The 25,209-nt window shown below is 32.0% G+C and overlaps 1 protein-coding gene across 7 annotated transcripts in view; it reads right to left on the minus strand.

Annotated features, from left to right (window-relative positions):
• The window catches only part of bru1 (bruno 1), a 350,067-nt gene that overhangs the window by 138,925 nt on the left and 185,933 nt on the right, over nucleotides 1-25,209 (minus strand). The gene's annotated exons all lie outside the window — the stretch shown is intronic.

Raw genomic sequence — 25,209 nt, forward strand, 5'->3', positions numbered from 1 at the left:
AGTGCTTTACCACTAGACCAAAGAGGCCCAAGATAACCTATAGGTGTATAGTAGTTAAAAGTCTAGTAATTAAAAGCGAAACGTAGAAAAAGAAGTCCAAGATTAGTAGAGCAAAATAATTAAAGTTTAATATAAGCCCTGCAAAATAAGTAAGAGTTTTTATCATAGGATATGTTTATTTTTATCATCAAATAGGATTTTTTATCATATAAAAGGTCAAATTAAAAAAAATGTCCAATGCATTTATTTAAATAACTCTTATTAATAGATGCTCAGCGTGAGGGTGACTATTATAAAACACCTGACGTACAATGTACCAAATCCAGATAAATGAGGACTTTTACACACCCGCAGATTATGGGACTATGTGATACAGGAAAATATTGCGCATTTTTAAACTGATTCCTCCTGTCAAAGATATTAAAGGGTAGGTTTATATATGTGAGAACATAGGATTATTCTTTATTAAAAATGTTCAGACCAGTATTTTTTTTCACTAACTTTGATTATTTTGGAAGTTTTTATAATTCAAAAGTATATTAATTTGAAACTAAAACTTATTTTATTATTAATATTAATGTAAACTCAAAGGATTAAAAATAAAATATAATATGGACATAAATATTCTAAAAAAGTGTATGAATACAGGAAAAACTTCGTTTTCCTTCCACTATATAAGTACACTTCTAGATATATATTAATACGTGAACCAAAAAGTAAAGTATCCTTTTTTACGGACGTACGGAAGAGTATGAAAATTGCCACAGTTATAGTTTATGTAGAGGAGTGCAGAATGTTAATATTTCTTTTCAATTACATTAAGTTGATTAAATAAATAATTAATATACTACTATATGTTTGAAAATATATACTTTTATGAAAACTGGATGGAAACGAAGTATCTTAGCACTAGGTTACCTCTGACTACGCTGGTTATGTGCGGGAAAAAAAAAGACATAACATCATCCATTTCTGCTCAATGATATCTAATTAACATAATGTTATACCTATTATGTATCATAACGAGCCAAAAGAAAAAAGCTGCACGATCTTTTCACCGTAGGAAAATACCTATATTATATTGTACACGCGACAACGACACGAACGTTTGCATCGAAAGCTCACCAAAAGCGTAGAATATTTTTTGTCCCCCATCTGATTGCCATATTTTCGTCGAAGCTTTTAATAAAGGTTATTGTCATACGCGAATGGATCTCGACGGCATTTCGTACTAAATTGAAAAGCCATTATATGACATTACGAGTCTGCCGCCTAAATAAGCTGTAATTTCATGTGAATATTTCTCCCCTTCTTTCTTACTTTATACCTTTTGTTCAATGTGTTTCTAAATTCACAATGTATCGTTCTATATGAGAAAGTATAATAAGAATGGAATAGAAAAGTCACTTTGTTTTAATATGCTTCAATCTTAATAAAATTAACAAAAGGAAGCGTTATGGGGCAGTATAGGTCCGGGGAAATTAATTATTTCGCTCTGGTAACAAGACAAAACATATTGTTGAGTACCGCCGCTCTACACGAAATACTTTGAAAAGTGAAGAATGGATCCCCGGAGTAAGAAAAATATAAACAGAATTAATTATTACTATCATTTTCATAATTAAACATCTAATTTATCAAAACTACAACCTTCTGTTAAATTGTAACTTATAACGTTAGTTAATTGAAGCACTGACCATAGCTAGTAAATAACACTTACATATCCAATGACATTACAGAGAATCAAGGCCAATATTTTTTCACAATGACGAGTCACTCATAATTTCTGTCTCAAAAATCGCAAAAAGCAGAAAACGCAATAAAAATCACAATGTCAGTCAGTAGCTACTCAACGAGAGAGGGAAAACGAACGTAGAAAAAAAGATAAAACAACTGTAGGTACATCAACAATAGCCTCGCGAAAATATCAAACGGTTTTCACAAAATGAAAGTAGAAATGTAAAAAAAAATAAAAAATACGACTGAATCGCTCAAAAAAGATTTCGAAACAGATTATTAGACCACTATAGAACTCAAAAGACCTACAATTTTCTGTTTAACAAACAAAAATGAAAGAAATACAAGGGGCCTTAACTTGTCAACGGTAATTATTTGTTTATTAAACTCGCGACGCAACTAGCAGTGGGTCAGTCAGTTGAGTGAAGTCGTCGGGCGGTGAAGTTATGGCCAAGTAATAAAGTACTAGTGTCTGGCTTTCTCCACTTCGCTAAAACAGTACGGTAGTGTTGGTCATTCATAAGGAAATTGAAGAAGAAATTGCTATAGTCTTTTTTTTTTTGGTTAATAAAGTACTAAATGGTGAATAGTAGAAAAAAATCTTTCGAGGCGTATTCACAACTTTTTGTAAATACGATGGTCATAGGTTCAGTTTCGATCTATTTATGTATTCTCTGCTTTGATAATAGAAAAAGTAGAGTTGATATTCGCTTTTAACCTTGACACTATGTTTCCTCTGCCTAACCCGCTTTATACGATTTTTTTTTCATTTCCATTCGATAAATCTCATGTATATAATAAAAATACACAATACAAAAACGGTAAAATAAAAAAATCTTTAAATATCCCGTCCAGTTAGCCGTTCCATGTCCCGAACGCACCTCAACTCGTCCGGTCGCGAGCTGCCTTTGTAAGACTGTCGTCCCCCAGGGGAGAATTTCATTAATTTTCATCCAACAACTTTCGCCCAGCGACCTACGAGTGCCATATTTTGTTTTGAATTTCAGAGTTTCAGATGGCTCACGACACTTTAAAACTATTTTAATTCGGTGTTATTTATACAAAACTTTTTGCCTTGAATTAATTTAAATTATTTCTTTATTAGGTGCTAGACTCAATTGTTAATTAATTGAAAATTTTGCTAAGTTACTTAAGATAATCAGCTTCACGCTGTATCCCGTACACAGCAGGATAGGCAGAGGGAACCTAGTGTTAAGACGCTCCGTTCTCCACTTTTTGTCGAATTTTTCAAGACATTATTACTGTTGAGTGAAAAGTGCGAAGAGCAAGTAAGCAAGAGCGAAGAATTGAAAATATTCATAAACTAGCGGCTCGCCCGCGGCTTCGCCTGCGTGAACTACGTTATTATTAATTTCTGTCTCTATGAGTACCTACGTCCTATAAGTGATGTTCATGCAAAATTTGAGACTCCTAGCATTTGTAGTAACGAAGTTTCATACAAACTTTCAACCCCAAAAACAACCCCTTAGAAGTCGAATGTTACAAATTCCTGCCTTAGCGAGCACCTACGTCCTATAAGTAACTGCTATGCAAAATTTCAGATTCCTAGCTCATGTAGTTTCTGAGATTTAGTAATGAGTGAGTGACCTTTCGATTTTATATATATAGATAATAATTCATTCTGTCCAGTGCAGGTCGAGGTTACCCTGCTGTATGCGGGATACAGCGTGAAGTTGATTAATTTATTTATTTTATTTATATAAGACTAAATTGACAAAACTGAATAACACCGTTTGGTAACTTTGTAAATACTCTTCAAATAACAATATTATTAAATTCCAGAAATACTTATAGTATTACAGTGAATATAACCCTCAATTATTATTTAATATAGTATTTTGGATAACATTCCGAAGTCTGGACGCTTTGAATCGCCTTTACATTAATGGTTGCACAACTATTTCTATTCAGGGCACCGTTCAATATAGATTGAATTTCGGACACTATTGTACAAGTTTGTTATTGTTTTGTATTAAAATAGTAGTGTTAGACTGAAATATTTTTTATTTTATTTTATTATTTATTTTAGACCTTTGATGTAATTATTAAAGAGTACAAATAAAGGCATGGAATTATCTATAAACATATAGGAAAAATATATCGGAAAGATAAAAGATATTTAATTTATTTTCGAAATCATAAATGGAAAAATAAACTTTAAAACAAATGACAATGACACATTTAAAATTTAATGTTAATTTTGCCATGAACTTAAATTAACACGCTCGAAACGCCATATACCGAGAAATCAATCTAAATTAACAATGTCAAACCATAAATTTTATGCTTGCCTTCACAGTTCAATTCTTTATATTCTATTCACAGAGGCATAATTTGATAGCAGATTCAGAGATTGCATAGCAGCATGGAAAAACAAACAAACAAACGTACTCGTATTTACATAATATATACGTACATTACAAATAATATTTTTTATCAAAACAATGTACATTTATGAGTTCGCCGCATCAACACGACTACAAGATTTCCCCTGTGTTTCAGTTGCGGGGGTAATTTCAACAAATCAATTGCGATCGAGCGTCGCTTACCCCTTGCCCACCAGCCCCCCCCCCATGCCCCCTATTGGAATTTAGAATGGGATATACACATAAACATAAATAACGTATATTGCTCGTGGCTTCGATTGTACTAACTTTATTGTTGCGGTCCGGCTAAAAGTTTTCTATAGCAATATATATATATATATATATATATATATATATATATATATATATATATATATTTTCAAATATCCATAGCGTTATTTTTGCAATTGCAATAAAAGATTATTTATTAGTTCAAGAAACTGAATGTTTTGCGTCTATAAGTTTCGCTCATTTAGTGGTGACTTATGGTAGTTTGAACTTAAAGTTTATAATGATAGATACAGGAGGTTCACTCTTATTCTTGTATGAGCCCAATTACACTCTCCTCTCTCTTCTTTCTTCTCCGTATACCGATAATTTAGCATACTACATATTGATGAAATCTAACTGTGCTTTATCTTACATAAAACGGCAAATATCTATAGTTGAAATATATTGGAATTGACAGGATAAAGTAAGAAGATAATATTCGTGGCGCAGATGCACAAGCGTGTGACCGTAAACACGAGAGTAGATTCGATTCTCACTTGAAGAGGTGAAATATTTAATAATTTCACATTCCTTGCTCTGGTAAAGAGACAAAGCGCGGCGTTCAGTTCCGTCACTCGGCTCACAGTGCCTCAAAAATTCGGCGGAAGGTGGTGAACGGAAGTGTTTCGATAGGAGCGGAGTGTCTTGCCACTAGGTTCCCAAGTCCCCTCTGCCTACCCTGCTATATACAGGCTATAAAAAAAATAAAGCCCACACTCATAAATTTTGCACACACATACCTATTACACATGTGAATCATATCCAAGTAATTTTCAACAAAGTTGTACATATTCCTCTCTTTTCACAGGAGGCAGACGCAAACATTTTTTTTTAAATACCTGCGTTTCAAATAGCGTCTAGACGTGTAAAATCACGGGTACAATTATGCCAACTCAATCGCTCGAGCTATGATTTTTGTTAAAAGAATGTTTGCTGTTTTAAAACACATATATGATATATTTTTACTTTCAATATATATTTATTTTAATACTATAATCTATCATTATCAGAGCTTAGGGTGTCTTAAATTAGTGTGAAAGTAAATTTCTTATGCACCTGTCGTCTTTGGGCAATGAAGTTAGATTTATATCCACTTAACTTTCGCATTTTAGGTAATGGAGGGACAGTGAGAGAGCTAGTAATAATAAATAATTTTGTACGTAACTGCCCGCTTTGGAAACAGATATATTGCAGTTTTAATGATGGAAACAACAATATTTTGCTTTTACTTTGTCTTATTACTCAGAGTACTTCTCCAAATGGAAATTGAGTAATTATTGTATACAGTTATGTTAGCTAGGTTACAAATGCGTTTCGATGCATTATATTTTCAGGAAATGGCATACATCGTGTCACTTGTTCTTTATTCTGCATAAAATCATATAAAAAATATATGATATAAAAATACAAGATAGCCCAGTGTCAATACTCTTCGGTCTCTATTTTTCGCCCAAATTCCAATACATTTATTGTTTGCAGCTTTTCACGCAATATCCCGCACATAACAAGGTACAGTAGAGAAGGCAGAACGGCCCTAGTGTTAAGATACTCCGTTCCTTCCGTTCCTCACATTTTGCTGGCTTCTTGAGGTATTGCATTAACATTTTCCGTTGCCCATTCTTTTCGCCGGATTTGAGTGGCAGATATCAGCTTGCCAGGTAAAAAAAGAACTAAGTGATAATCAAATCTATCTATCTATCTTAATTACAGACAGACAATACGGGAGCCTCTATTTAGAGTAATAATTATATATAATTATACACAAACACATATATTAGTACGATTTTCACCCGAGGGCGTATTATTTTACGCATTGACAAGCAGATAGTCAATTAGAGAGCAATTTCTGCGTTTGCTTGGGACCGGGGACTTCAAACGAACTCGCGGGAAATATTAATTGGTTCGTGCCGTTTCACGTCCCTGTTGATTTTCGATATTTGGACTCTGTGCTTTGCACAATCTATTGAGATGATTGAACGATATCTATTTAATATCAGTAAATTTGGGAAAAATAAATATAATTAATTAGGTTGGTATATTTTTTATTATTACGCTTGTTTATATTCAAATGATGTAGGAGGAGGCTTAGGGACAAAATTATCTCTATAGATTTAAATAAATAAATAAATAGAAAATGTAAAGGCAAATACATTTTTATTTACTTAATATTAATTATATTTAAGTGTCTTAATGGAAAATTGGTTGGTCATTTTAGTATGAATATCTATATTAATATACACTTAATAAATTGTAATTTAATATAGATGGAGCGCTCTGTGTCAATTTCGAAGAATAGCATAAACAAACAGAAAGGCAGATAGGCCAGACTACATATATAAAATCCACTATTTGTGTTTTAATATCGAGTAAATAAATATATCCAATTAAAAAAAACGCAATATTGACAGATAATGTATAGATTTTCTTGTCTCTTCCTAAGCTCGTAAAATGCACATAAATATTTAAAAAAAAACATAATAAAAAGGAATACTGAATCTACACAATACATGGGCGCGGAAAATACTATGAAAATAGAAATAATAAATAATACTATAAAAATAGAAAACTATAAAAAAAATGATCATTCGTGGTTTACGATATTACTGCCAAGTTCTAAATATTTACAGTCGAAAATATCGTTTCAGTACGAGTACCTACGTTGTAAGCAATGGATATATTACATTTATAACCTGTTTGTGAGAGTGAAAGGTCGTAAAGCTGGATTAATAATAAACCAGCTATGTAATAAACATACCTATAGTATAGCACAATGAGTTTTCTTTTGTATGAAATAATAATATAGACACAAATAATACATTGTACAGGGGATCAATTGGTTAGTGTGGGTCTAAATTTATAATTATTATGAAAATAAATTTGTATTTTTCAGCTTTACGCTTTATCTTGCAGAAATCAAGATGAGTGGCGTAACCTAATGCCTGTTAATACAAGTACATTTCAATATAAATTATGATCTTTCTCCGGCCCACTTTCATAAAGATCAGCATTACGACCAAAACATACCAACTCCATAAGGTAAGAAGAGAGTAAAGTGATTTGACATAATATATTACTACATTTTAAATAAATTACGAAACTGAAATCCACATTTCTCCGTATAATCAACACTACAGTATTAACTTTCAACTTTCTCGAACTTTTAATTATGAAATTGTAATATACCCGTATTCCACAAGCGAAAATATAATTTGTAACATACCGACTTGCAAACGCAATTTAATTAATAATGTACAACTTTTCTGCTTCAAAATAAAATATATTCTGGGGAAAATTAAATTGTTTTCTCAATGAAAATAGATAGACCAAAGATCTTCTAGTGTTTCTTGGTCATTAAAGTTGTGAGAGAGATCTCTCAAGTAACGCTAAATGTTGCTTTCTTATTAACTTTGACGGTTAACAAACTTCTTCGGCTAACTTTGTATTAAACGTTTAATTTTCACTGACATTTTTTAATTTTTTATAATATGCAATACAATTAAAATATGTATTAAAAAACTATTTTTTTATTTCACTAAAATATGAAACACTAACATATATTAATTCAGTCGTACAGATTTACAGTGTATATGTTAGGTACATATACATTTGATCGAAATATATAACTCAATTAAATTTAGTTTCAACATTATAATACATTGAATAGAGAAAATGACTAGATATTATAGGCACTGGTTTTAAACTCGATCTCAAGTCAAACATTGCCCCAGCCGACTGCCGCTGGGGTTACACTTAATTAACCAATATTTACTTTGCCCGAACGATTTCCTTACTCGCCGGCCGCACGCTCGAGTGCGAGATCATGAAGACATTCTCGTAACGGACCGCCTATCCACGTGAATGTTCTATTATTAATTAAATTATATTAAATCTTTACTCAAGGGCTTATATTTCTAATATTTTTATTTTCTGGCCTAAAATTAAAAAAAAAAAATAAGAAAACCAATCAAGTGCGAGTGGAGCTCGCCCACTCTTGGATTCCGTACCAATTTCGGGATTGTAAAAATAATTTTCTTTTATATTTAAATTTCATATAAGTAATTAATAAATCAGCTTCACACCGTTTCTCGCACGGTAGGATAGGTTCCCATTTTCCGCAGAGGCGTTGCGTGTTGGGTGTTGGGTCAAGATTTTCGATCAAAAAAGCAATCTAAAAATAACAATCAGCATTGAGAATTACCTGCCAATAAAGTTTTTACAATTTATATAGAACAAAACTATCGTATGTTTTAACTTTTACATTTACCGTTTATTTACATTCGAGCCGGCGACCGGCGACTGGCGGTGATTCAGTTCGTATTTCTTAAATCTTCTTTAACTTAGAGCTCGGTCGCGTTGTTGCTTTCAAATTCATTTAGCATTGTGTTTTGTTATTTAAATACGTCCATTTACATTTCACCCCGTTCTCCCCTCGTTTTTTATTTCGATTTAAACTGCGATTTATGCTTTGTTTGGTGCGAATCAAGAAAAATTTTATATTTATTACTTCTTGATTATTAACGTGTAAGTGGTTGTGAGTTCGATTCCCATTCGGCGCAATGAATTATTTTTATATTCAGATTGATAAAATTAAGGGTTGTTTAACGTTAACACCAATCTCCACGCCATGTGAAAAACGGAGAACATTAGAAAATAGGTGGTGGTTTTAGTCTCATATTCTGTTTCAATATTATTTAGTACAAGTTTCCCAGAACGAACTATACTTTAGTTTCATATCTCTAAATTTGTTTCTAGAAACTTCACTCAATATTCATAAGAAGAGAAAGTTAGAAATGGGTAGGATTTAGTATCCGTAGTATCCGTAGCATATAATATCAGTTTTTATATAATTTTGTTTGTTTATGGTTCTTAAAATTAAGATAATTTAAAATAATATTTAAAAGGTCCGCATAGTTAAAGTGTTAAAGTGAAATCAATGGCAAAATCAGCCTCCAAAGAAACATCATCTACATACGGAGAAATGAAAATATATTAACCATAATCACTATCCCTAGTTATAATCGATATAACCTCGTATAATAGGAATATAAAATATAAAAATATACATAAAAAAAAATCTTAATGCTTATTACGTACAAAAGTCATTTAAATAAGGAAAGAATATAAAGGGAAGAAAGAACAGAATTAAGGTTAAAAGCTCTCAACATCCAACAAGTAACGTAATGTAATTTACTTCGTAAACTTCTCAGCGATCAAAAGTGTGTCAAAAAAACAAAACCCAGCTCTTGTTAGGGCTCATCGAGCATTGTCCTCGGGTCAGGCACGGTGAAGTGGTTGTCAAGTATTAGATATGGCGATAGTGGGCTATCGATTATTTTTAGTTTTTTTTTTTTTTTGTATTTTCTATACGTTTAGTCCATTTAGAAAATTTATTACACAGATGAGGCCAGTTATGGGGCACAAGTGTGTGATTGTAAATGGGATCAGTTGTGTAGAAATTAAATATTTAACATTTTCATTTCTTCGATCTGGTGTTTCGACACCAAAGCGTGGTCTAAAATGGGGAATGGAAATGTCTTGATGGGTGTATTACCACTGAGTTCCCAGGCTCCCTCTGCCTACCCTGTTATATGCGGGATACAGCGTAAAACTAAAAAAAAATATATATATTTCTATGATTCTTCCAGTTTTTCTTTCATTTCTGTCTTATTTTAGAGAAGATTCGTGAAAAATAAAATTTAAGAAAATGAGTAACATATATCGAATTCAGATAAATTTAACAATTTTTAATTTTCATATATAATATCGATATAACAAACCACCCCATCAATCTATCTTCCCATAGTTCTACTTCTCAGGACCACCTTTAGAGAGCACACTTTAGATTTGCTGACGTTAGGGAAGCATGAGCTTGAAAAAAATAATATGCATAAGTTTTTTTTTCACAAATATATATACCAGAGATGATAATTATAATATAGAAAAAGTAGAATAAGATCTATAAACTAATAGAAAAAATGTTTGTACAGATACAATTGTGGCATTATGTAAATATTCTATTATATGTAAATTAAAGATATTATTCTTGAAAACATAGCTCTTTCAGAATGATTTTAACCCAAATCTTAAAATATAGATTTTCCTACATTTAACTGTTTAGTATTAAATCTGAAACATATTTGTAAAATCACTGGAAATATATGATTCAACTTTTTAAAATCTAAGTAACACCTAAAATTACTAACAACTTTGAACTATGAACAATAATAAAAAAAATACAGTCGAATTGATAACCTCCTTTTCATACTGAAGTCGGTTAAAAAAAGTAACCACATTAGAACTGGCCAACCAATGTCAAATAACACTTTACAATTCGCGTTGCCAATGGAATCTTATTAAAACTTATGCGATAAGTATGTACATCGTTTGTTTGTCTCTATTCGTACCCTGGACCAGGAATTGCCTCAAACTCCGCAATCCCCTGTGGATGAAACTTAAAAGTTGGCTACTACAATGTTTCCTTCTTTCTTTTTTGTTTTTTTTTGACTTTGTAAGTTTAGTGTACGTGTACGTTCTCGCATTATAAAGTTTAAATTTAGGTTTGTATTATATAACTATATCCCATATACATAGCTAGATATAATTTAATTTTAGAATCGGTTTTATATTTCAATATTTTAAAAATTAAATTTAAAATTATTATTACTACGCTACATAAATATTATATAATATAATACCAATAAAAATGTTTGAATAACAAGCTGTTGGTGATCACGGGATTGTTTAAAACTACGTTTAACAGAGCTATTGTTGATTGCTTGCCGGCTGTTTTATATATATGCGGGACTTACAAACACTTTTCGTATAGTCAATTTATAAATTGATAAATTGTCAGGGAAAACCTATTGCCAAGATTCTCCGTTTTCCGCATTTCGCCCGAATTTAAGACGCTGCGCGTTCAGTGGCGGCAATCAACGCCGTGATTTATCATACTGTCTTAACAGAGCAGAGATTATTTCAAAAACTAAACAAAAATATTTAAATAATGTTCTTTTATAAAACTTATACTCGTATAACAAGAAGTCCATATCATAACTTAATATTTTTATGTAAGTTCTCCCGAGATGGTTATGGCATCCCTATTTTCCACTAAACTGCGAAACGGATCATATAATAGTAATATAATAGCTTGAATAGAAAATAATTTATAAAAATGTGGTTAGATTATGGTGGGAATAACAAAAAGTAATGGAATTATTTGGTTTTAATTTATCGATTTTATAAAGGAAAATAACTATGTTTTCTATATATGTCACAAATTATATTTATGTCGCTGCATAGCGTGTGACTGTAAATTCAACAGTTAAAGGTTTGATTCCCACTCAGGGGATCACAAATTTTAATTACTTATTAATAATTAATATTTTCATTTCCTTTCTAGCAACAGGTCTGCAAAGTGCGGGGTTGAGTTCCGCCACTCAACTCGCAATGTCTTAAAATTTTTGCAAAAAGTCGCCATTCAATGTTTTTTTTACCTCTACATCACACCTCAAGAAAGCACAGCTAACAAATCACACCTACAAGAAACATTTGCCAAGGCTACTAGCTAAAGAAAAAAAATCGCCCCAATCCACTTTTAATACACGCCAGATAACCGACCCGTTATAGATAGATGAGTTCGGTTAGATGATACTGTAATTGAATGGGGCCACCGCCTGCGGCCACGATGAAAATTGATAAAGTTTTACACCGAAAATTCCAAAATTCACTCACTAGTCGACACGACGACGTGTACCTACTTACTTACTTACTCGCTTGCAAACTTTCGACTTTGAAACTGGAAGATCAATTTTAATTATATAACATAACTAAACTATCTGGTGGCCTGGTTTATTTTACAGCCTGAGCTATGTGCTATGTGCTTCGATATAAAATTATTGAAAAGTTTCTGAAAATACTCTCGGTCCTTTTTTCTATTCAACAGGCAGAGTTAAGCAAAATGAGCGGAAAGTACAGTCCACGAGGTCTAATTTTGTGTGAGTATTCATACAGTTCCTAGTAAAGGCGGCAGTCAGGGCAGCCCATTGTTTTGCTGCTCCTAAATTACCAAATACCAATTCTATACATATGTAAATTATTATGCAAATTAATGATTAACCTAATATTAAACCGAATTCTGAGAACTACAAACTTTTTATTGTTACTAAGACAATTACAAAATAAAAGTTTCAATTTTTATCCACCATTCAGCATTTTCTAATTAATCCATAATGTAGTAAAAGCGAAGTTTTCCACCGGTCCAATTTATTACGCTGACTGGTTAATATTTGAGGTGAACGAATAATATTATATTGAACGATGAGATTGAAAACGAGATTTTGTGTTAGCTTCTATTTTAATTAACTTGCTACAGCTTTTATGGGTTTTATGTTGCCCTTTTTGTGTTTTAGCTTATAAGCTACTAATTAATATCGAATGGTAATTTACAAGATTTTTAAGTAAAAGCTAACAAATAATTTTATCGATAAATTTTATCTCCCGCATGTAGCAGAGTAGGCGGAGAAAACTTAGTGTCAAGACACTCTAATCCCCACTTTTCGCAACGAGTATCGAGTAGCGGAACTGCCATACATTTATAAAAAATAATTCATTCTCTCGAGTGGGGATCGAGCCCACGATCGTCGCGTTACAGTCACACCCTTGCATCCCTGCGTCACGACGTCCTCTGGTTAAAAATGATTCTACGTATTAAAACGCTAAATTACATTAGAAGGGATGTCCGAAGATAATTTAGGTTTTTTTCTCTGCTCTGGTCAAATGAATGGAATTTTAATTAGAGAGACGTTAATTAAGGTGGCTTAAGGATGCGCCACTCTACAGCTTTAGCACTGGCCAAGTTTTTTTGCTCACCTCGTTTAATTTGTCGGGTACGAATGCCGTCAGTTGATTTTGTAATTAAATTTTACTTCACAACAATATGTTTTAAATATACCTACTTACTTACGACGGCGTGGGACAGAATGTATCTGTGAACGAAATAGCAGTGGATTTGATTCCTGGTCGGGGGAATAGACTAGATTTAAATTGTTGCTCTAGTAAGGCATACTCAACACGTCTCGAATTTGGGGGAAGAGAACGCAGTGTCTTAACACTAGGTCTTAATTGCAATGCGAACTAAAGCCGAAAAAAAAAACAATAATTTATTCCTAAAGTAGTATAGAAACGTGATAATGGCATCTCAAAGGTGCTACCTTACAGAGAAACCACTACCACCTCGTAAATATAATAATAGAGTTCTTTATATTCCGTTCGAGTTACGTTGGCTGGTTCTCTATCAGTATAATGGTAGTATTAATTGCTGAGTTGTTTGCCGGTTGCCGGTTGCCGGTGCTGGATTAATGATCTGCTCTGGAGTAAGGCGGAAGTGTGTCTGAATTTACACTGAAAAATATATGTGTTTTGGAGCTTTAGTACCTTTGTGTGCAGTAATGTATGTTTTATTTGATTGTGAATGAAAATATATAGAAAGCCGGTTGTAGTTTATTTGATTGTAAATGAAAATATGTAGCGTAGGGGCAGTAGGGGCTGTAGACACGACAGGTTGTGATTTCGATTCCCACTCGAGCAAAGGTCTGATAATGAGGCAAATGGCGTCGTTGAGTTCCACTACTCAATTGGCATTTGTATGAAATGCCAATTGAGTAGTGGAACTCAACGATCATTATAAAGTTAACTCACTTATTAACTTTATAATGATTTTTATTGTATGAAATACTTATATTTTTTCACTTTTCCATGTTTTTCTGTAAGATATTACTTCGTACCAAATTGAAAGATTCTGAGTTCACGGGAAGTACCATGTAGGTTTTGATTCCCTTGCGAGTTTCGAAAATTTTTGGTAATTTGCGGCATGAACGGCTGTATCTTTGCAGCTGACTGCGTTGGCTTAGAAGTTTAATTTTTTTATAGTTCCACAGGATAGTGGACCTAAGCATTTGATGTAATTTTCAGCATACGAACGGACGGACATCAAAGTGATCTTTTAAAGAGTTCCGTTTTCCGTCCTTTCGAGGTACAGAACCCTAAAAAATATAAAATATAAAACCAATTAAATTGGCTTCCTCTCACATCCAATTGTCTGGTAAAGTCTTACATCCAAACACAGCGATACCAAATTCACACAGTTTAACAAACCAAGTACCCGCATACCACATATCCATGCATGTATGTATAAGCCAAAAAATGCCCGAACAATACAATTTACTTCAACGTTTACAATTGTATGAGCGAAGAGATGTTGGCAACGCTTATCCGGGTCACGCTGGTTATATTACAAGTACACGTACACGGGCCCGCACTGTCCCCGGGGCTTTCGAATGAAATACAAAGAAAACAACTTGTTTTTGCTACTCACCGGCATTATGTAGATGCGTCCCGTTAAATTACTTTTTTAAGCAATAAACGGAAAACTGGAACTTATAAGAAGTGTTGCTTAGAGGCATAGAAGTAAAAACGACTGGTCTAAGTTACGAGAGTCGAGTATTAAATGTATTGGAGACATTTTAAAAGTGTTAAGCTAAGGATAGATTTCAGGAGCGGAATTCAAAAGCCACGCTTTGCTGATATCAGAGCGAAGAAATGAAATTTTTAAAAATTTCATTACTTCGAGTGAACTAGAGACACTTTGAATTGTTCTAATATTTTGTTGTAGTATAGTTTTAAGTATAAGTGGTGTGGTTAGTTTGTTAGAGATTTTTATAACATATGACACAAAAATTTACTATAAAAAAGTTAAATATTAAAAGGATCCTATTCGAAGGTATGTTTATACTTTTTTTTCCAGTCATCTTAAATAATTATGTGGAATTAAATATGAGTAGTGCTATAAATGCACAGTATCACATCACTAGATTGTCTCTCTGCTTGCACCGTTAAATTAATACAAAATACAAAATGTTATAAAACCTACTTTATATTCCATCATAACTCATCCAAATGGGCGATTAAGCAAGGCGTCTCTCGTAAATATCGATTAACATTCATAGCATGATGCGATAATTAATGAGAATTTGCTCGCAACAGCGGAGCGAAGCGAAGCGAAGAAACAAAACGCGAAAAGTGTAGTAATAAATAAGAATTTCGCTTTGAAACTTTTACTTGGACAGTGCTAAGGGCGAGACGGCGATAATGGTTATAGTAAAAGTTCACTCTTAACTGCCTCAATGTACAGACGGCTGTGTTATTTTTATTTAAAAATGAGCTTTATTGTGAAAGTGGTAGAAGCGAGCAAGTTCTCGTTCCGGTCGAGTGACAATTTGCTCCCAACGACTGTTAGAGTTGGAGATTGGGTGTTATTGCCGTCGTTGCCGTCACTTCTAAGAAACTTTCGTACATGCTCAAATTACGCTTATAAAATTTTCTGACATTTCCTTTCCCCTATAAATATTGATATTAAGCCTCGACAGGCCTTTAAAAATGCGAAGCCTTAAATGACTATGATAAAATTGTAGACACCGTAGTAGATGGACTGTACGTTGATCGATGTGACAACGGATATTATCATTAAAATATATTTGTAATAATATATTTTTTAAAAATTAAGTTCTATAAAAATACAATAATACTTTGTATGGAATATCATTAAAAGAGGGAAAAGGGGCAAGACTGTAGTAGATAGACTGTACGTTGATCGATGTGACAACGGATATTATCATTAAAATATATTTGTAATAATATATTTTTTAAAAATTAAGTTCTATAAAAATACAATAATACTTTGTATGGAATATCATTAAAAGAGGGAAAAGGGGCAAGACTGTAGTAGATAGACTGTACGTTGATCGATGTGACAACGGATATTATCATTAAAATATATTTGTAATAATATATTTTTTAAAAATTAAGTTCTATAAAAATACAATAATACTTTGTATGGAATATCATTAAAAGAGGGAAAAGGGGCAAGTTGTCACAACAACACTAAACTCATTTCATCTATCACACTATGACACGGGTGACATTGAAAAAAAATGTAATAAAAAAAAAAGTCTTGTCCTAAAACTTTCTTCTCTCCGTAGTTCAGTAAGTCGGGGGTGTATAAATAGTGAAAATTTGGCCGTTCCCTCCATTGGCCATTGTACTCGTGATTTACGCATCCCGCGACCGCGCTCGCCTCCGTAGCCGTATCTCGTGAACGCTCCACTGAATGTTTTGTTTACGATAAATGATTGCCTCTCCGAATACGGCCGTTTTATCTCCGCGACGATTTAGTATGAAATATTTTACACTGGGGAAGAAGTTATCATTTTTACTGAACACTATTTGAATATGTTGTAATTCTTTACGGGGCGGACGTGAGATGGGGTTTTTTTTTGTATTTATTTTCTATAATTCTTCTTTGTAAATTTGAATATTAAAATTTTATAGAAACTTTTCTTTTGTATTAAAGAAATAAATATATATAAAAGCATAGATAAACATAAGAAAAATATTATTAAAATTATATTTTTGAGAATGTTATCATCGCAAAAAATACTTATTTAGTACTCTAAATTGTATATTACGAATATTAGTATTTAAATGCTATTCTGTATAATATTATATAGTTACATATATGAGACTGACTTTTTAATAATATTGTTTTTTTAAATATTTGTCGTATTTTTATAGTTTTCACGGTAGATAGAGAGAATCTAGTACAAGACATTCCGTTTCCCATTTGTCGCTCAATTATTGAGATATTGACCTTATTACAAGAGCAAGAAAATGAAAATAATTTATACCCTCAATTAGATCAAATCCATAGCCTAATTACCCATATCACGAACCATTTCATTTGACACCAGCACATAACACTTCCAAACGATTAAAATATCAACAAAGGGAGTTGAGAAAAAAAAATACAGAAAAAAAATAGAAAATAAAAGTGTCAAAAAGTTAAATTTACATTCATGCCTAAAACAAATTAGATTTGTAGAGTGTTGAACGTAATTATTTCACTGTGCTCAGGCCAGGCCTCCAACAAAGGCCGCGGGGGACAGTATCGCGCCAATCGCGCTACAAATGTCAGCATGTATTCGGATTTAGACTTATTTTGAAACGTATAAGCAACAAAATGCTTTTTTTTTGTGTTTATTACAGCAGCTTAATTTCTTATAAAAATGAAAGATATTTTTTCACGCTTTGGTAACGAGGTAGAGCGTGGCGTTAAACATATAACAATGTCTCGAAATAACGGTGGAAAATGGAGAACGGAGTGTCTTAACAGTAGGTTGCGTCTAGCTAGTAAAAAGATGAAAAATAATATATTATAATTCTGAATAGAACGAGATGAACTCATCTCTTGAGGTACTTACTATATAAGTAGCACAAATTAGAAACGCTAAATTATACTACTTATAATACTTATTTATATATAAAAATAAACTTAAAAATAAATCTTTCTCTATATATATCAATATGAAAAAACATATGAAGGTAATATATAAAAGACATAATATAAATAAACTTATAAATATGTTAAGAAAATCTAAAATGCTTGACGAATTCGGCCGAAAATGGTGAAGAGGTCTTAATGGAAACGGACTGTCCAAACACTAGGTTACAAAAAAAATATAATAGTGTATACAAATTTGACAGAACAAAATTCAAAAGTTTCACCCAACCAACTAAACTAACACCCCGGTACTAAAAACTAAGCATCAAGTTAGTACCCACTAAGAAGTTCGTAGCACAAGTAGACTCGCTGGGTAGTCTACATTGTTTGCGTACTCCACATTTTCCTTCTTAATTTTCCCCCTTCAAAGGTTTTCCTGCTCCGGTGGCTGCTAACGAGCGATTGAACAGCAATTGTTGCGAATAGGCGACGATCCTAAGGGTGCTCGAATGACTTATACACTTTTTTCCACTTTTTTCGGATTTTTCTTACATTATTAAAATACTTTGTGATTTTACAGCTGGGGATCTGTTTATTTTATAAAATAATTTAAAAACTTGAAAAACCTCAATTCCAAGCCAATATCTTGCAAATTTTATGTATATCTGGTAACTGTACAACTACTGAGTTGTAGGGTCAAAAGACAAGGTAATTTATATATAGTCTATCGGATTCCAAAGTTAGTGTAGCAGTGTCGTTGCTATCTTATATCTTTGGGAGGGCAAGAGCCATAAATCGTGGGTGGTTAGCGCCGAGTAGACAAAACACCGATTAATACTACAGTTAAACTAACTACTGGTCATTTGTTGCTGAGAAATTACAATGCTTGAGGTGAGGTGCATTTAACAAAATGGTTGATTTAAGCAAAATGTTCAACTAGTAATGCTTAATAATGTAGGTAGTGTAGGCAGAGGGAACTTAGGAACCTAGAGTTAAGACACTCCGTTCCCATTAAAATACTTCCTTTCCCCACTTTTCCATGGTCATGGGTGGCAACCGTCTATCAGTTGACACAATTGCCTTACTACCGCCAACAATATATTAGTTGTTTTGTATACTTTACTGAATTCTTACAGAGTGAGCTGATTGTAAATAATTACTAACCGGTAAAGACAACTGGCAAATGACAAACATATTAACTAATGGTAAAAATTAAAATAGATACACTACTAATAACGTTTTCGACACATAATAAGATGATATTTTCTATCTTTTTTTTAAATATTTCTGCACATACTTTCAACATTTCTCCTCCTAAATAAATATTTCCAAGAGACAAAATCTGTTAACTCATTTAAAATTTATATTAAAATCATTATAGAAAACAATAAACTCTCACAAATCTATCCAGTTCCAACTTTTGTCATTTGACAGACAAAGTAGGCTGGTACATTATTAATTTAATTTAATTCAAATTCAACTTCGTCAATTGTTTTCACGTAATACAATCTTCGCTGTTTTCTTGGTTCTGGAGGGGGTGTTATTTTTGCTAATAAGAAAACCTCCCCTTGGGTGAATTATATGGATAGGGTCGAACTTATATGATATTTCTCAACTTTCTCTCAAGCTCTTGTGAGAGTTCGATAAATGTATCCAAATATATCAATGTTTAGTATAAATAGTTATATGTCAAAAGTTTACTTGTGTACAATTTAGTAATATCCATCGATCTTTAGTTGTTAATACACTGATACTAGTTTTATCTACGGTTTCGCCCTAGTAGCCAAATAGAAATAGTTAAAATTAGCGTGTGACAATTGCTCATTTCAATTCTAAATAAATATCTCTAAGTATTTAAAGATTTTTTATCATAAATAATAACTATTTCTTTGAATAAAACCTACCCCATAACTACTTAGCACAATAGGATACATCACAACTGAACTACAAGGGTGTAAATAAACACCAATATTAGATAATATTATGTTAGATAACTTAATATTTGTTCAACAAACAGGAAGCAGTTAGTTTAACGGTCGTACTAATCGCTGTTTGGGCCTTGGAGCCATAGCTGGCCATCGCTGGATTTATAGTCTCCACTTAGTCTATTGTATAAGTCATGCGTATAGGGTTCCCCTGAGTTAATATAATTGGGTAGAAAACGGGTAGTTGCACTAGTTTTATTTAAATGGTACAATAAAAAAATTAAGCATGTATATGAAAATATAGGATTTTTATCTATTGTAAATATATGAAAATTGATTTTTTTAACAATTTTTAAAGAAATTTTGCGGAAACAAAAAGGAAACAAAAATTACTTTTTTTTTAAAAAACATAAAAAAAATTATGTTACTAGATTTGAACCTTAACTTTGTCTCGTAGAAACCATGCCAATAGTTTTCAAGAGGCACAAGTCCAAATCATGGAAGAGAGATATAGAGGGGGGAACCTAGGAAACTAGTGTTAGGATACTTCGTTCTCCACTTCCCACCAAATTCTCGTGTTAGTGTCTCGTTACAGAACAAAGAAATGAAAACGTTGAATATTTCATGCTATCTTCTGAATTAATTTCTTAACCTCTCACAAAAACAAACACAACCTCACAAACCTTCGATTCCACATAAAACATTCCTATATAATTCCTGAATATTTGTAAAAAAATGCATTTACGTTGGACATTTAGTTAAAAAAAACATTAAAAATAGTTTCATTGACTCGAATTTCAATTTCATTAAGGAATATTTGTAGTGTAAAGTATATAATATCACGCGATGGTATGTAGAATGATATTGTTAATTCTTAGAAAGCAATGTAATTTTATGATTTAATCTTTTTAAACTGATGCCAGAGGCTCACTTTTTATAACTTGAAATCCTTATAAAGCAAGATGATTTTGAGCTCACGAATATGGTATTTTCCTGTTACTGATAGATCGAAACAGATATAGCTATAGTTTCACACCATCTTCTGCACATAGCTTAGGGAACCTGGGAATCTAACGTGAACAATCCGTTCTCCATTAAGACTCTTCGGTTCCCTACTGAACTCAATTTATAACTGGAGCCATTTTTTTAACCTTTAACTATGGACGTGATTTTTTTATAACATACATATGGACGTCGGGTCTGTCAGATCCGACGTCATATTCCGGCTGTTTTTTAAAGGAAGAAGACAATTTTATGTTTTAGTTTACATGAATAGCCTCAAATCAAACAAAATCAATATAAATAAAATCGCTTTTTATTAAACTTTACGCATCACAACGATTTAAGTAACTTAAAGTCACAATTTCAATCTTTGGCCACATGGGATGACTCTTAAGAAAATAATACTATAAAAAAAGACAGATAATAAAATAAATATTTTTTTAACAAAATATAAAGTCTAACAAATAAAAAAAATAAAGAAATTACATCTTATGTTATAAAATAAAAATTTTGACAACACCTCAAGATAAGGTATTATTGAACATCGATACACAATGGCTTTCAATATTGTAGGCAAACAGGACGATTGCAGTCAACATAAGCATGTGTTGTGTTTCTATATATCTTTTGGGGGCAAAGTGTACATGTTTTTCAAGAACCCAAAACTATTTTTTTAGCTTCATGTTCAATAAATGATAGATCAGATCGCGAAACGCGAGTCAAAGTCATTCTCAATTCTTAGAGTAGTTTAGTATACGAAACGCGTCTTTTTATTTGATAAAGTGCTATTTTCTTTATAAAATGTCATCGTCCAATTCTTTTGTTTGATGTTGATTATAAAGTATGGGGACACTTGCTACTTACCACTAGGTGGGTGAAGTCTCACGCTATGTCTTTCAATTGTAGATATTGGACGTGCCCCACGATTTTATTTTAGTAATCATAATTTCTATGAAATTATTTTTTAGCTTTTAGTACATTTATCTGCAATATAAAACCGTTTAACTTAAATTTTTTTTTTTACTTTTTTATTAGGTAAATAATATTTATATTACTAAAATATATAACAAACAATGCAAAATAATATATGATATAAAACAATAAAAACATTTGAATACAAATAATACAATTAAAATATTAAAGTATATTTTGTAATATTATAAAAATATATGGCGTTTTGAAATCATTCATGTATGGGAAACATGGACGTCGGGTCTGACAGACCCAGGCCCCGTTTAGAAAGATAAATACTCACGTGTTTTGAACCCAGAGACACAACCACTGCTATCTACATTCATTTTGTCATTAATACGAAAGGTACTGAGAGACTCAGTGGCGGAAGTCACCGAGAAGTGGCCGATTTGTAGAATTCGTAGAACTGTCTGGTCTGTCAGACCCGACGTCCATACTTAAAGGTTAATCTGATATTATTATAACTTACTTGACAATTATAAATTTTGTAACTTATAAAAACCTCAATAAGTCAATATGTAATTTTACTAACAAAAATAATTGTCATCAAATTATAAGAAACACAATGTGTTTTATATTATTTTTTTAAAATTTACGTAGGAATATTCTTATCTTAAAAAAGTACAAAATGTTATAAGAATATAACTTAAATCATTTTACAAATAAATTTAAAAAGTATTTAACCCGCAATTAACTAAAGTGTCGTATAATTACAACTTCAGTCATTCGTAAGCACTAAAATAGACATTCGAAGGCAACACACTGTGAGAGACTCAAAGTTTTGAGTTGAGTGTGGATAGTTATAATAAAGTGTAAACTGTAATAAAGTGACTTGAGAAGTTACTACGCCTTTCAAGCGAGCTCCCACATCTCGTAAACGCAAAGTAAATATCGTGAATGTTGCATATTTACAACATTTTTTTTTCAGCTTCACGCTGTATCCCGCACATGGCAGGATAAGAATGGTTGAGCTAACGATTTGTCAATTTATGTCAATTTTTTTCTTATTGGGGCATGTTACGGTCCATGCACTATGAAAGCACTGCCATCAATAAGATTAGAGAGAGCTGCACGAAGAATGGGAGCTATTTGTAGATAAATGGCATCTGGGGTAGAAATCCACTTCACTAACGTAGTTAAGGGTTAAAAATAATAGGAAATTATAGAAAGAAAAAAATTGTATATGACTTGTTCAATCATTATCTACCTAGATATAATAGCTGCAATTATTCTGTCACAAATTACAATTATAGTGACACTAATTTATAGTCACTGTGCAGCTACGTTCACTGGAATGGCAGCAGATTGCTATTAGGCCTCTTATGTCCGGACCAAATGAACTTTATGCGTTGAAACAGAATAATCGTTGATGCTACGCTTTGTGACATTACGTCCAAGTTCTAACATGTTCATTGCGAATAAGTACAACTAAGTTAAATTTAATATCGATTTTTAATATCAATATGTATGTATATAAATATATTTTAACAAAACTCGCAAATGACGAGATATAATGAATGATACATCTTTACTATGTATAGTGTTAAACGAAACAAGGACACTCTGCTCTCCAATTTTCGCTCATACGCAATGTTTATATATAGCGCATTTAGAGGCGAAAGCCCATCGTATATCCTTATTTATATATATCAAGGAAACAGAAATATTTTAAACATAAATATTTTTTCAAATCAGAATTGAATTCATAACCATAGCGCTTACAAAAAAAATTTTTTCCCGACATTATAAACCATAAAAAGCATATTACACTATGAATGCTAGTAATATAATTATATTTCTAAGTTAAATATATAAATCACTGTGCACTCACACTAATGCCAATACTGAATGCCCCTCGAGACCTTCCGTTACACTTAGTTATTACGGGGTTGCTTCAGGTGGCTCATTACTAAATTGTATTTTTATTACCGCTTACCTTCGATCGTGGTATATTCGTAAAACATCTACTCTAACTAAGTTAATTGATGATTTTCACTGATATTTTATTTATTACTTTTTCTTATAATGAGTTTTAATATTATGTTGAAATATTCTCAAAAGCTCACCACTCTGCTCTTTTAATTAAGAATGTTTTTAGCGGCGTAATATAATCTGTAATTGAATTTTGTTTATCTATATTAGGAAAAACATGTGATTAAATATATATGTTTAGTAAAAAAGTAATAAAAATAATCAATTATGTTTTCAGCTTCACGCTTTTATTTCACGCAACAGGTTAGATATAAAAATAAATGTGCCAAGGCTCTTCATTCTTTACATGCCATCAAAATCCGAGACACGTGTTTGATGTCTATAACAACGGACAACGACTAACAGAATTCTTAAGTTTGAACCAGTAGTTCCTAAAATTATCATGTTCAACTAAACAAAACCTTCAGCTTTACAATATTAGAGTAGATAATATTATAAGCTTAAGTGTTTGATATTAAGGTGCAAAATCCCCTAAACTAGTTAAAACACTTTGGCATTTGGTTTCATCTGCTAAAATACACAATGAACATAATATCTATATAGAGAAAAAAATTGAGCCTAGAGACCTATCTCCGCATAAGCCTTAGGGTTATACTAATATAGCATACTAATCTAGCGTGTAAACTCTTGAATACAAAAAACTCTATCTTATAGGCCTATCTAGTTGGCAACCGTAATCTCAAAAGTATTTGATAGCATTCTTAATACACAGCTTAATTCGTACGTCCAACTGCATGACAATCAGTTTGGTTAAACCGGGTCTATCAACAGAAACTGCAGTGTTTTGTCTAAAGAGTGCTGTCACTTACTACCTAAAGAGAGAAACACTAATCGTTGCTTGTTTCCTTGATCTCTCTAAGGCTTTCGACCTGGTTTCATACATTATTTTATGGAAGAAACTTCAGAACAGCGATTTACCTATAGAGCTCATTAAGGACGTTTTACAACAAACAACTATAGTTCTCATTTTAATAATAATTTCCTAATATTCTATCCTTGAACATCCTCTCAATTACCTTGTCTGAGCGCTTTATAATAATGTTAGAAATACCAAACCAGTACTTCTACACAGTTTAGTGTATTTCGGATAATTTCATTGTTATCAGGCTACGGCTGGCTGAACGAGCTCGGTGGGAGTGTTCTAAACTACCGTCTAAGCCTTAGTTACATAATTGGATGCTAACGCGGGGGATCGATAGACGAAAAATAAATTTTCCAGAGCAAATATTGTTCGTTCAAAGTTCATACATATGTATGTAATTTAAGCGTAGAAACCATATTTTTAGAGCGAGTTTTACATATTATTACATTTTTTTAAATTTAAAGTTAGAATAGGGATGTAGTAAATATTATGAAGTACATGAAATTAATTAAATGTTTTGGAATTTAGCTTAAATAGTTTCAAGATAATTTAGTTAGGCCTATGATAATAAAATATGATTTTAAAATTTTTAATTGTTACTTTTGATAACGGTAAAATGCTTTACCCAAATAAGTTTTTTTAATCATGACGTGTCGAAATTTTATACGATTTCTGTTACCAACTCAATGCGTTCTTTATATCATAGAGCAGGTGAGTGAAACTAATTGA

Source organism: Heliconius melpomene, chromosome 19 (genome assembly GCF_056956725.1).
Source record: "Heliconius melpomene rosina isolate 202511_hmr_F chromosome 19, ASM5695672v1, whole genome shotgun sequence".
In the NCBI taxonomy this organism is placed as follows: domain Eukaryota; kingdom Metazoa; phylum Arthropoda; class Insecta; order Lepidoptera; family Nymphalidae; genus Heliconius; species Heliconius melpomene.